This window comes from Salvelinus sp. IW2-2015, linkage group LG19 (assembly GCF_002910315.2).
Source record: "Salvelinus sp. IW2-2015 linkage group LG19, ASM291031v2, whole genome shotgun sequence".
Taxonomy (NCBI): Eukaryota; Metazoa; Chordata; class Actinopteri; order Salmoniformes; family Salmonidae; genus Salvelinus; species Salvelinus sp. IW2-2015.
In genome coordinates this window covers 9,272,493-9,282,412 of record NC_036859.1, presented here as the reverse complement: position 1 = coordinate 9,282,412, position 9,920 = coordinate 9,272,493, and the positions used below count along the sequence as shown (strand labels likewise).

Here is a 9,920-nt window from a genome sequence, read left to right as displayed (position 1 = left end):
CATTACACTTCATTTCAACCAGTAGAGAATGTGAAACGCTTTATTGAAAAGCTCATTATCCAAGTGTTATAAATACAAGTTCAATCTGTCCTTCAATGCACATCTGTTGTGAATGATAAAAACAGAGGAAGAAAGAGGTGGAGAGAGAGGTGTAAAAGTCAGAAAGGGAAAGAGGTAAGCACATGGGAGCAGGGAAGGCAGCACATGATTAATGAATCACAGTGCTACCTAAATATTCTCTCAGTTCATCACAATTACATAAGTGTCTCACGTCGGACCAAAGGTCATCTTAAAAGCAGGTGAGGTGGCGATGATGGGACTGGGGGTTGGCATCCTCTCACATCAAAACATCTCTGCAGACGAGAGACAGATGGAGAGAGAGAGCATGTTTAAGCCTTGTGTTTTTATTTTTTATTCTAACATTGTTAGTCATCAATCAGGAGGTGAAATGCAAAACTGACCTTGGATCATTAACTCTGGGACTACTGCATCTCTGTCTGTATTTCAATGTAAAGCATCTCTTTAATAATACTTCCTGTTGACCTGACCAAGTGACCTCTCACCTCTGACCATGCTGTGCCCTCGATGTAGTCTGTTCAGATGCAGGAGGGGTTCACCGACACAGCTGATATAACCTAGAGGATTTAGGGAGAAGGGGAGAGAGGGATGAAGTGAAGGAGAGAGACTGTTATTGAGAAAATAAGGTAGTTAAAGCCACAGTGTTCAACAGGAATCTGTGTGTGGCCTCACCTGGTGTCCACACCACACTAAGTGGCTGCAGAGTACTTAATGCTGAAAAACATGAACGGACCCACAAGGACAAACAATATAGCGTAGTTATTGAAATAATGAAGTGTCTTACTATTCTCCATGGTTGGCCCTCTTGCCTATTCTTTGAAGGTGGAAGGAGCTACAGTTATACACCTGAGCCTGTTTACTGCACAACACAATCCATCAATCAGATTGATACATGAGTGTTTTCACAGTAACAGCCTCACCATCTACTTGTTTTTGTACTGTAACATCCTTCTCTTCCTCCTCCTCTTTGACGAGAGCTTCTTTCTCCGTCCAGCAGACCTCTTCTTTAGCAGAAGAGTAGCTTAGTGAACTCATGGTCGAAGATGTTAGCTAGCTAGCATTAGCGCTAGCCTAGTTCTAAGCTAACTTAGCAAACCAGCTAGCTGACAAACAACGTACATTTATTTTTTCAATATTAGTGATTTAAAATAGCCTGTTTTGTTTTTGCACAGACATCACACCCTTACCTAAACAGCACCCTCAACTGAGAAGTAGAAATCAAAGGGAGAGAAACTATGAATTGAATAATTGCAGTTATTAACATAGCTAAGTAAATGGAAGAATACTCTTATTGCAATGTGAATGGCTGTTAAAAGAGCCTTTGGTTGTGCATAGTGTAGTCTATGGTGTTGCCAGGGAACAGCACCCTCTTTGAAGAAGTAGGAGGTGAAGATCTCCTGCACACGGATTGCNAAGAAGTAGGAGGTGAAGATCTCCTGCACACGGATTGCATCTCTTGCTGCGTTGTCGGACCCCATCCTTGAAACATCCTGCAGAGCAGCAGACTTCTCCTCTGGCACACGGCGGCAAGCTGCAGATCCCTTCCTGGTCCTCTTGTCCATCCTCATGAAGTTACGCAGGACACAGGTAGCCTTCACACATCTGAGTTCCTCCAGGAGGCAGTCCCAGATGACCCTGGTCACCCAACCTTGCAGTGCTCTACACGGTAACTGTAGGCAATCGTTTTGAAGGAAACTCCAGTTACAAGGTATCTGTAGGAATATGGAAGACAATGTAATTATTAGACTTTTACATCAACAGGTCATTGTGGATTACTAAAGTATCCCTGATAAAAAAAATCATGATAACATTGAATTGATAGATGCATGGGCACACATATGTACATGTGACAATAACAGGATCATATAAAGAACAGCATCACAAATGAATACATAAATACCTCTTGAAGCTTGATGATGAGTTGATCATTTGAATCAGCTGTGCAGAGGCAAAAACAACAATGTGCACCTCCTACTAGCTAGCTCATTTAGCAGCTCATTAGTTAGCCTGCACTGTAGCTAGTTATCTAATAATACATCGTTTTTTTTACATTTTCAAAATCTATTTACTTACTTACTTGAATAGGTTCTCCCAGCCATGTGGACAACTGGAAATTGTATTTTGGATGTTTTCAGTGTATTTTCAACGTTTTCAGACAATAGATTAATCCCAATAAAAAAATAGTTCACTCACATTACACAAAGTGAACTCAAGCCTGACAGCCCAAAAGCCCAAATTCTCAGTCAGAAACATAAGTCAGAACACAGCCTCTCTATTCTCTCATGTGATTTCAGGTCCTGTGACTGGGAAAATGTCTTTTCACAATGAGAGCAGTGGTATGTCTTCTCCTCCTGTGTATTAGTATGTTGGAACGGCTTTTCTCCTGTGTGTTTTCTCTCATGCTTTTTCAGGACCCATAACCACCTAAAACTCTTTCCACAGTGGGAGCAGTGGTGTTGGTTAGGCGTCTCCGGGTCTGTTTCCTCTGAGGAACTCTTCCCGCTGTCAGAGACTGGTCTCTCTCCTGCCAAAGACAAACAGATTATTTAGTTAAACAGAGAGACCTGTATGAAACCTGCGTTAAATAAAATTGTCGTCCTATGAGGTTTAATCTAGACTAGATCCCTCAATAACCTGAGGTCAGTCTTCACAACATTACATCATTAAAAATAAACTTGGTGACGGTGAGATAAAAAAAAAAAATGATGTAGAGCTCCAAATCTAATCTCTCAGGGAATGTCATGATGTCATAATAAGAGCTCTATAATAATAGATAATGTCGTGTTTACAGGCTGAGCAGAGCTCTATAATAATAGATAATGTCATGTTTATAGGCTGAGCAGAGCTCTATAATAATAGATAATGTCATGTTTACAGGCTGAGCAGAGCTCTATAATAATAGATAATGTCATGTTTACAGGCTGAGCAGAGCTCTATAATAATAGATAATGTCATGTTTATAGGCTGAGCAGAGCTCTATAATAATAGATAATGTCATGTTTATAGGCTGAGCAGAGCTCTATAATAATAGATAATGTCATGGTTACAGGCTGAGCAGAGCTCTATAATACTAGATAATGTCATGTTTACAGGCTGAGCAGAGCTCTATAATAATAGATAATGTCATGTTTATAGGCTGAGCAGAGCTCTATAATAATAGATCATGTCATGTTTATAGGCTGAGCAGGGCTCTATAATAATATATAATGTCATGTTTTAGGCTGTTCAGAGCTCTATAATAATAGATAATGTCATGGCTGATCAGAGCGCTATAATAATAGATAATGTCATGTTTATAGGCTGATCAGATCTCTATAATAATAGATAATGTCATGTTTATAGGCTGATCAGAGCTCTATAATAATAGATAATGTCATGTTTTAGGCTGTTCAGAGCTCTATAATAATAGATCATGTCATGTTTATAGGCTGATCAGAGCTCTATAATAATAGATAATGTTATGTTTATAGGCTGAACAGAGCTCTATAATAATAGATCATGTCAAGTTATAGGCTGAGCAGAGCTCTATAATAATAGATAATGTTATGTTTATAGGCTGAACAGAGCTCTATAATAATAGATAATGTCATGTTTATAGGCTGAACAGAGCTCTATAATAATAGATAATGTCATGTCTAAAGGCTGAGCAGAGCTCTATAATAATAGATAATGACATGTTTACAGGCTGAGCTCTATTATCTATCTATAGCTTGACAACATTCATCTGTTTTCGTGATATGTATTGTCTAACACTCACAAGTTCTTTCCTTTTTGGTTACTAAGCAGTTATATCAACATTTAGCAACTACGTTAAACTAGCAACATTAGCAAACCCTATATTTCAGAGGTTAAAAGTTGGATATGAAATGAAATGTGTCACGCAGTCGAATTTTACAATATACAGAATGTCGCACAAAATGTGTACATATTACTCTTTTGAAAACTCTCAAAACCTAATTTAACTACAACCTAACTTAACTACAACCTAACTTAACTAGAAGGGTGTATGTAGTCGTAGTTAATATTATTATTGTTTCTTGTTGACTATTTTAAATGAAAGCTATCACAGTAAGGTAGTTATGTTGGATAAATAAAACACATAAGAAGCCGTATGTATCTTATATTAAAGGGTCAATGCAGCCGTTTTTAATCTCAACATCAAATCCTTTCTGGGTAACGATGAATTAGCTTCCTGGTTTTGTTTTCAAAGATGTCCACTGTCTGGGTGTTCACTCCCCCCCACGGGTACTATAGCAACACACAATTATGAGCGACATTAAAGATGTGATTTTGCGTGTAAATCCATTGTTAACGTGTTGTTGGTGACCCGCTCTTTGGTGGTATACACATCTTACAGTGTAGTTATCAATTCCTACATTAAATAATAACACATTCAAGCATAAACATTCAGTAGAACGCTGCTTTAAAACCACGCATCAGTTCATCAATAGTTTGTGCTCCTGTTTTTAAGACAGTACCTACTGTCTTAAATTATATCACCTGTCTCCTCCTCCTGTTCTTGTTCTTCCTTCTCCTCCTTCAATGTGACAGTTATCTCTTCCTCCTTCACTCCAAAAACTGCATCCTCCTCTTTCCCTTCCCCCTCTTCTTTCACTGTAACATCCTCCTCCTCTTTCACTCTGAACGCGTCTTCCTCTTCTTTCACTGAAACGTCTTTCTCTTCTTTCACTGTAACAGCCTCACCCTCTACTTCTTGTTTAACTGTGACATCCTCCTCTTTCACAACAACGTTCAGCCCCAGACCCTCTTTCTCCGTCCAGCAGACCTCTTTATTAGCAGAAGGAGAGTAGCTTAGTGAATTCATGGTCGGGGATGTTAGCCAGCTAACCTGGCTCGTTAGCGACTAGCCTAGTGATAGGCTAATTTATCAAGCCAGCTACCGTTACCTGACTAAACGGAAATATGACATTAAATGTGGAAACTAGTTATATGACATAATTATGTTTCAAATACAGAGGCAAATATACACCAAAGCAGTCTGAACAGCTTGAATGTTTCGGCTAGGAAGCTACCGAGGTGGCTGACTAGATGTTGTTGAAGAAGTGTTCCGTCCACTAGATTATACGTCACTCTGATAGCATTGCCTGAAAGACGCACATCGCCATCTGTTGACTGGAGTGGTTAACGCAGATACATTTTGATTTTATTTCCAGACAAAAAGTGMATTTTTACATTTCTTTCATTAAGTAATAATATAATAGTTAGACAACTGCAKATTTGTAATAAGTATGAATTTAAAACCTACTTCTAAATTCTACCAACCCAACAGATGTTTCTACTACAGGGAATATTAACCAATGAGGTGGGTCTTTCCACATTCTACCAACCCAACAGATGTTTCTACTACAGGGAATATTAACCAATGAGGTGGGTCTTTACACATTCTACCAACCCAACAAATGTTTCTACAACAGGGAATATTAACCAATGAGGTGGGTCTTTACACATTCTACCAACCCAACAGATGCTTCTATTACAGGGAATATTAACCAATGAGGTGGGTCTTTCCACATTCTACCAACCCAACAGATGTTTCTACTATGAACGCTTTCAGGTTGATTAAAGTTTAATTCCCAAATAGCCGATACAGGTTTGGTCATTATCAGGTACTGGAGCGTTGAAAGATGATGCACAACAACGGTTTCTTCCAGGAAACCAATAACCACCGCGGTCTAAATAACTGTAAAGTACGTCACCATCGAAACAACTACCGCTCCAATCGACCTGTTCACAATACATGGGTATTGGGATCTGACCTCATTGATCTGTCAGTAAGCTATGTCTACATAGGATCTAACCTCATTGATCTGTCAGTAAGCTATGTTTACATGGGATCTAACCTCATTGATCTGTCAGTAAGCTATGTTTACATGGGATCTAACCTCATTGATCTGTCAGTAAGCTATGTCTACATGGGTATTGGGATCTAACCTCATTGATCTGTCAGTAAGCTATGTCTACATGGGTATTGGGATCTCAGCTATAGTATAATCCAGCAAAGCAGTCCTACCAGCTAGCAGCGTAATGAACCTTGTCTGATAGCCAATCAACCATGTCCTGAGCCTGTCGCCTGCAGTCCATGAATATTTTTTGTTACACTGGGTACATGGGCCACATAAATATTTACAGTCCAGCACATTGTCTAGGAAGGCACTGTTCCTAGGCCGTCATTGTAAATAAGAAGTTGTTCTTAACTAACTTGTCAATTTAAATAAAGGAAGAAAAAAAAGGGAATATGTTCCATCAGCCATTGGTATACTTGAACTACAATGACCATAATGCATTGCGTGCCTACTTGTCTTGTCTGTTTATTTTACACCTGCTATGTAAAAGAGACCGAAGAATGCTCAATGGTCAATGCTATCTGGGATCCTTGGGACATCCCTACCCTAAACCCTAACCCCTACCKTAACTATTTTAAATGTCAACTTCAATGGGCTAGCGACGTCCCAAGGATGTATCTCTACCTGGAAATACATGATCTAAGTGATTGATAGTTGGTATTCAGCAGTCCTAAAGCCTTATTTACTTTAATGAACTACTAAAATAGTGATTTTGTCAAACAGCATAKACAGCAGCKCTACACTTTTTTGWCTGACTGATCCATTCATCCTTCCATCCCTCCTCAGCYTTCCTCTCCTCTGAAGACCCAGTGAGGSTGGAGCTCAGTCAGAGAGCTGTTGAGGGACTGGTTAGGAAGAACAYTTCTACAGCCAGAGAGGTGAGAGGTCACACATGGTTTAGATGGTAAATATTTATGTCCTCTTAGTGGTTCATCACGTCAGCAAAAGGTAATATGTTCCATCATCTATGTTTATTTACATTAGTGCAAATTGTCCACTGATATGGGTGTAATTTCTCACCCCTTTTGGCTGTATGAAAGTTGATTTCCCCTCAGGCACACACATTTGTTCTTTGCTATTATGAAGGTCATTTGTGTAGAATGTACTTTTCCCCAATCAGTCACCCCACCTCTTTACATTGCTTATTTATATTTAGTGGCCTGACTGCATCCAGACTATGTCAAAGGCCCATCCTGGTAGATCTGAACCTAATGCAGCTTAGAGTGTCACATTTAGGTGCCAGGTGTAACTGAGGCCGTAGATGCTCCATATCCTTTACTTTTAATGTTTCATATAATATTACGAAATGCGTTTATTTCTGTGTTGCAGGGGCTGTCAAGAAATGGAACAGCAAGGCCACAAAACATGACATAAGCAGAGCTGTGGGAGACCACCTCAAGCTCTTGGTAGAGCCGGGGGTGGTGTTTACCACTCCACCACGCCCCAGCAGGCTTGAAAATTGGTACTGTTTTTCATAGTAAGACGGACCAAGAGTCTGTTGATTGGTCAGTCATTGGGTTCATTTGTTGAAATTAAATCAAGCTTTATTTATACAGCACATTTCAGACATGGATTCAACAGTATGGCTTTACAGGGAGAAAAAAAGAAGAAAATAAACAGAAATATTTAGTACACATCAAACAGAAGACTAACAACTGAAAGACTAATGAACATTCTAAGGAAATTCCATTGATTAAAATATTAATTGGATGCAATATCCAACCCAAAATATAAGTTTGTTTTTTAGGAGAGGCTCTGAAAGACACTATGGGGGTGTCCACTGAAAGTTTACTAGTAACAACAACTGGGACCTAAAAGACACCCACCATGAGACCCACTAAATCTGCCAAGAAGAGGCAAACAAAAGAAAAACCCACAACAARCTTAAAGACAGGAAGCAAACCAAAAAGGTGGAGCAACTAAAGGTGTTGACTCTCCACATCTATCAAGACAACTGGAGCACTGGGCCAGACATTAAATAGAACCTGGACCAGCTCAGGTGAAACACCTTCCCACTAACGAGATGGACAAGCCAGCACAGGTGTAACACGGGTGTAACACATACTGACTAACGAGGTGACACCAATCAGTGTGTCCTACGTGCTAACGAGCTAGATGTGCTAACGAACTAGACGTGCTAACGAGCTATACGTGCTAAAGTCCAACCTCAAAACCAAAGTCTGTAACACCTTCCCCTTAGGACAACAAATATATTTTATATTTATGACTCAATTTATTAGGATTGTTAATAAAATTGATTATAGACCGATTTATTATACTGCGTCCATGTGTATAAGCTGCGAGTACGTTGAAATTAAACAGAAATTAAATAGTTTTCTTTTCAACTCTCAATTAAAACCAAACTTATATTGTACGTCGGTCATAGTCTTATTTTCAACGACATTTTTGCTAGGTGGGATATCCCCAATGTCACAGTTTAAACGTGTCCAAATCAATAGTCCAAATGCAGAAACAGTTTGTGATAAATTGAAAACCTAAACGTAAAATGTACTATATACACGAACATCTGCCACAATAATCATATTACTTGTATTTTTTAAAACAAGCACCTTATTAATAACTGCACAAGCACCAGAAACGCTGTTGTTTTGACAAGTAGCAATAAATCACTGATATAGATTAGGGGGGAAATCAGGTTGTTCGTGCTGTTGAAACTAACACAACTAAAAAAATACATGGAAATGGGAGATATAGGGGTCGCTAAACAAAGGAACGCAACACAACACTCTTTTCTCATCTTATAGATGGGCTATGTACATGTGCAGTAACGATCGTCGTAACGTGGAAGAGAAGAGGACCAAGGCGCAGCGTGAAATGAATACATCTTCTTTATTATCAGACGAAAACGAAACGAACACTATACAAACTAATCAAAACAATAAACCGACGAACGTGAAGCTATACAAACTAAGTGCTAACATGCAACATAGACAATCACCCACGAACTACCTAATGACTATGGTTGCCTAAATATGGCTCCCAATCAGAGACAACGATAGACAGCTGTCTCTAATTGAGAACCAATCTAGGCAACCATAGACATACATACACCTAGACTAAACACTGCCCCATAAACATACACAAAAAAACTAGACAATACAAAACACATACTTCCCCCATGTCACACCCTGACCTAACTAAAATAATAAAGAAAACAAAGATAACTAAGGCCAGGGCGTGACATATATACCTGCTGGAGCGCGTGCTACAGGTGGGTGTGTCAAATCAGAGGGCCTGTTGTCCGGACCTCCGGCAGTCTCTATGGGGGTGCCATAGGGTTCAATCCTCGGGCCGACTCTCTTCTCTGTATACATCAATGATGTCGCTCTTGCTGCGGGCGATTCCCTGATCCACCTCTACGCAGATGACACCATTCTGTATACTTCTGGCCCTTCCTTGGACACTGTGCTAACTAACCACCAAACAAGCTTCAATGCCATACAACACTCCTTCCGTGGCCTCCAACTGCTATTAAACGCTAGTAAAACCAAATGCATGCTTTTCAACCGTTCGCTGCCCGCATCCGCCCGCCCGACTAGCATCACCACCCTGGACGGTTCCGACTTAGAATATGTGGACAACTATAAATACCTAGGTGTCTGGCTAGAATGTAAACTCTCCTTCCAGACTCATATTAAACATCTCCAATCCAAAATCAAATCTAGAATTGGCTTTCTATTTCCCAACAAAGCCTCTTTCACTCACGCCACCAAACTTACCCTAGTAAAACTGACTATCCTACCGATCCTCGACCTCGGCGATGTCATCTACAAAATAGCTTCCAACACTCTACTCAGCAAACTGRATGCAGTCTATCACAGTGCCATCCGTTTTGTTACCAAATCACCTTATACCACCCACCACTGCGACTTGTATGCTCTAGTCGGCTGGCCCTCGCTACATATTCGTCGCCAGACCCACTGGCTCCAGGTCATCTATAAGTCTATGCTAGGTAAA

General features: G+C 39.9%; 1 protein-coding gene and 1 long non-coding RNA gene across 12 annotated transcripts in view; both read right to left on the bottom strand.

Annotated features, from left to right (window-relative positions):
- LOC112081310 (zinc finger protein 180-like) overlaps window positions 1–9,920 on the bottom strand; it is a 175,522-nt gene that overhangs the window by 148,181 nt on the left and 17,421 nt on the right. Inside the window, exon 1 of one of the 11 annotated variants that reach the window (XM_070449070.1) lies at window positions 4,944–5,143. The exons of the other annotated variants lie outside the window; for them this stretch is intronic. The gene's annotated coding sequence lies outside the window, so the exon portion shown is untranslated. Of the gene's footprint in view, window positions 1–4,943; window positions 5,144–9,920 lie in introns of those variants that run through there. 11 annotated transcript variants of the gene reach the window in all.
- Window positions 27–1,438, bottom strand: LOC139029330 (uncharacterized). Its single transcript, XR_011481632.1, has 2 exons — window positions 564–1,438; window positions 27–353 (listed from the first exon to the last, which is right to left on the bottom strand). It is a non-coding gene; the product is annotated as an uncharacterized lncRNA (long non-coding RNA).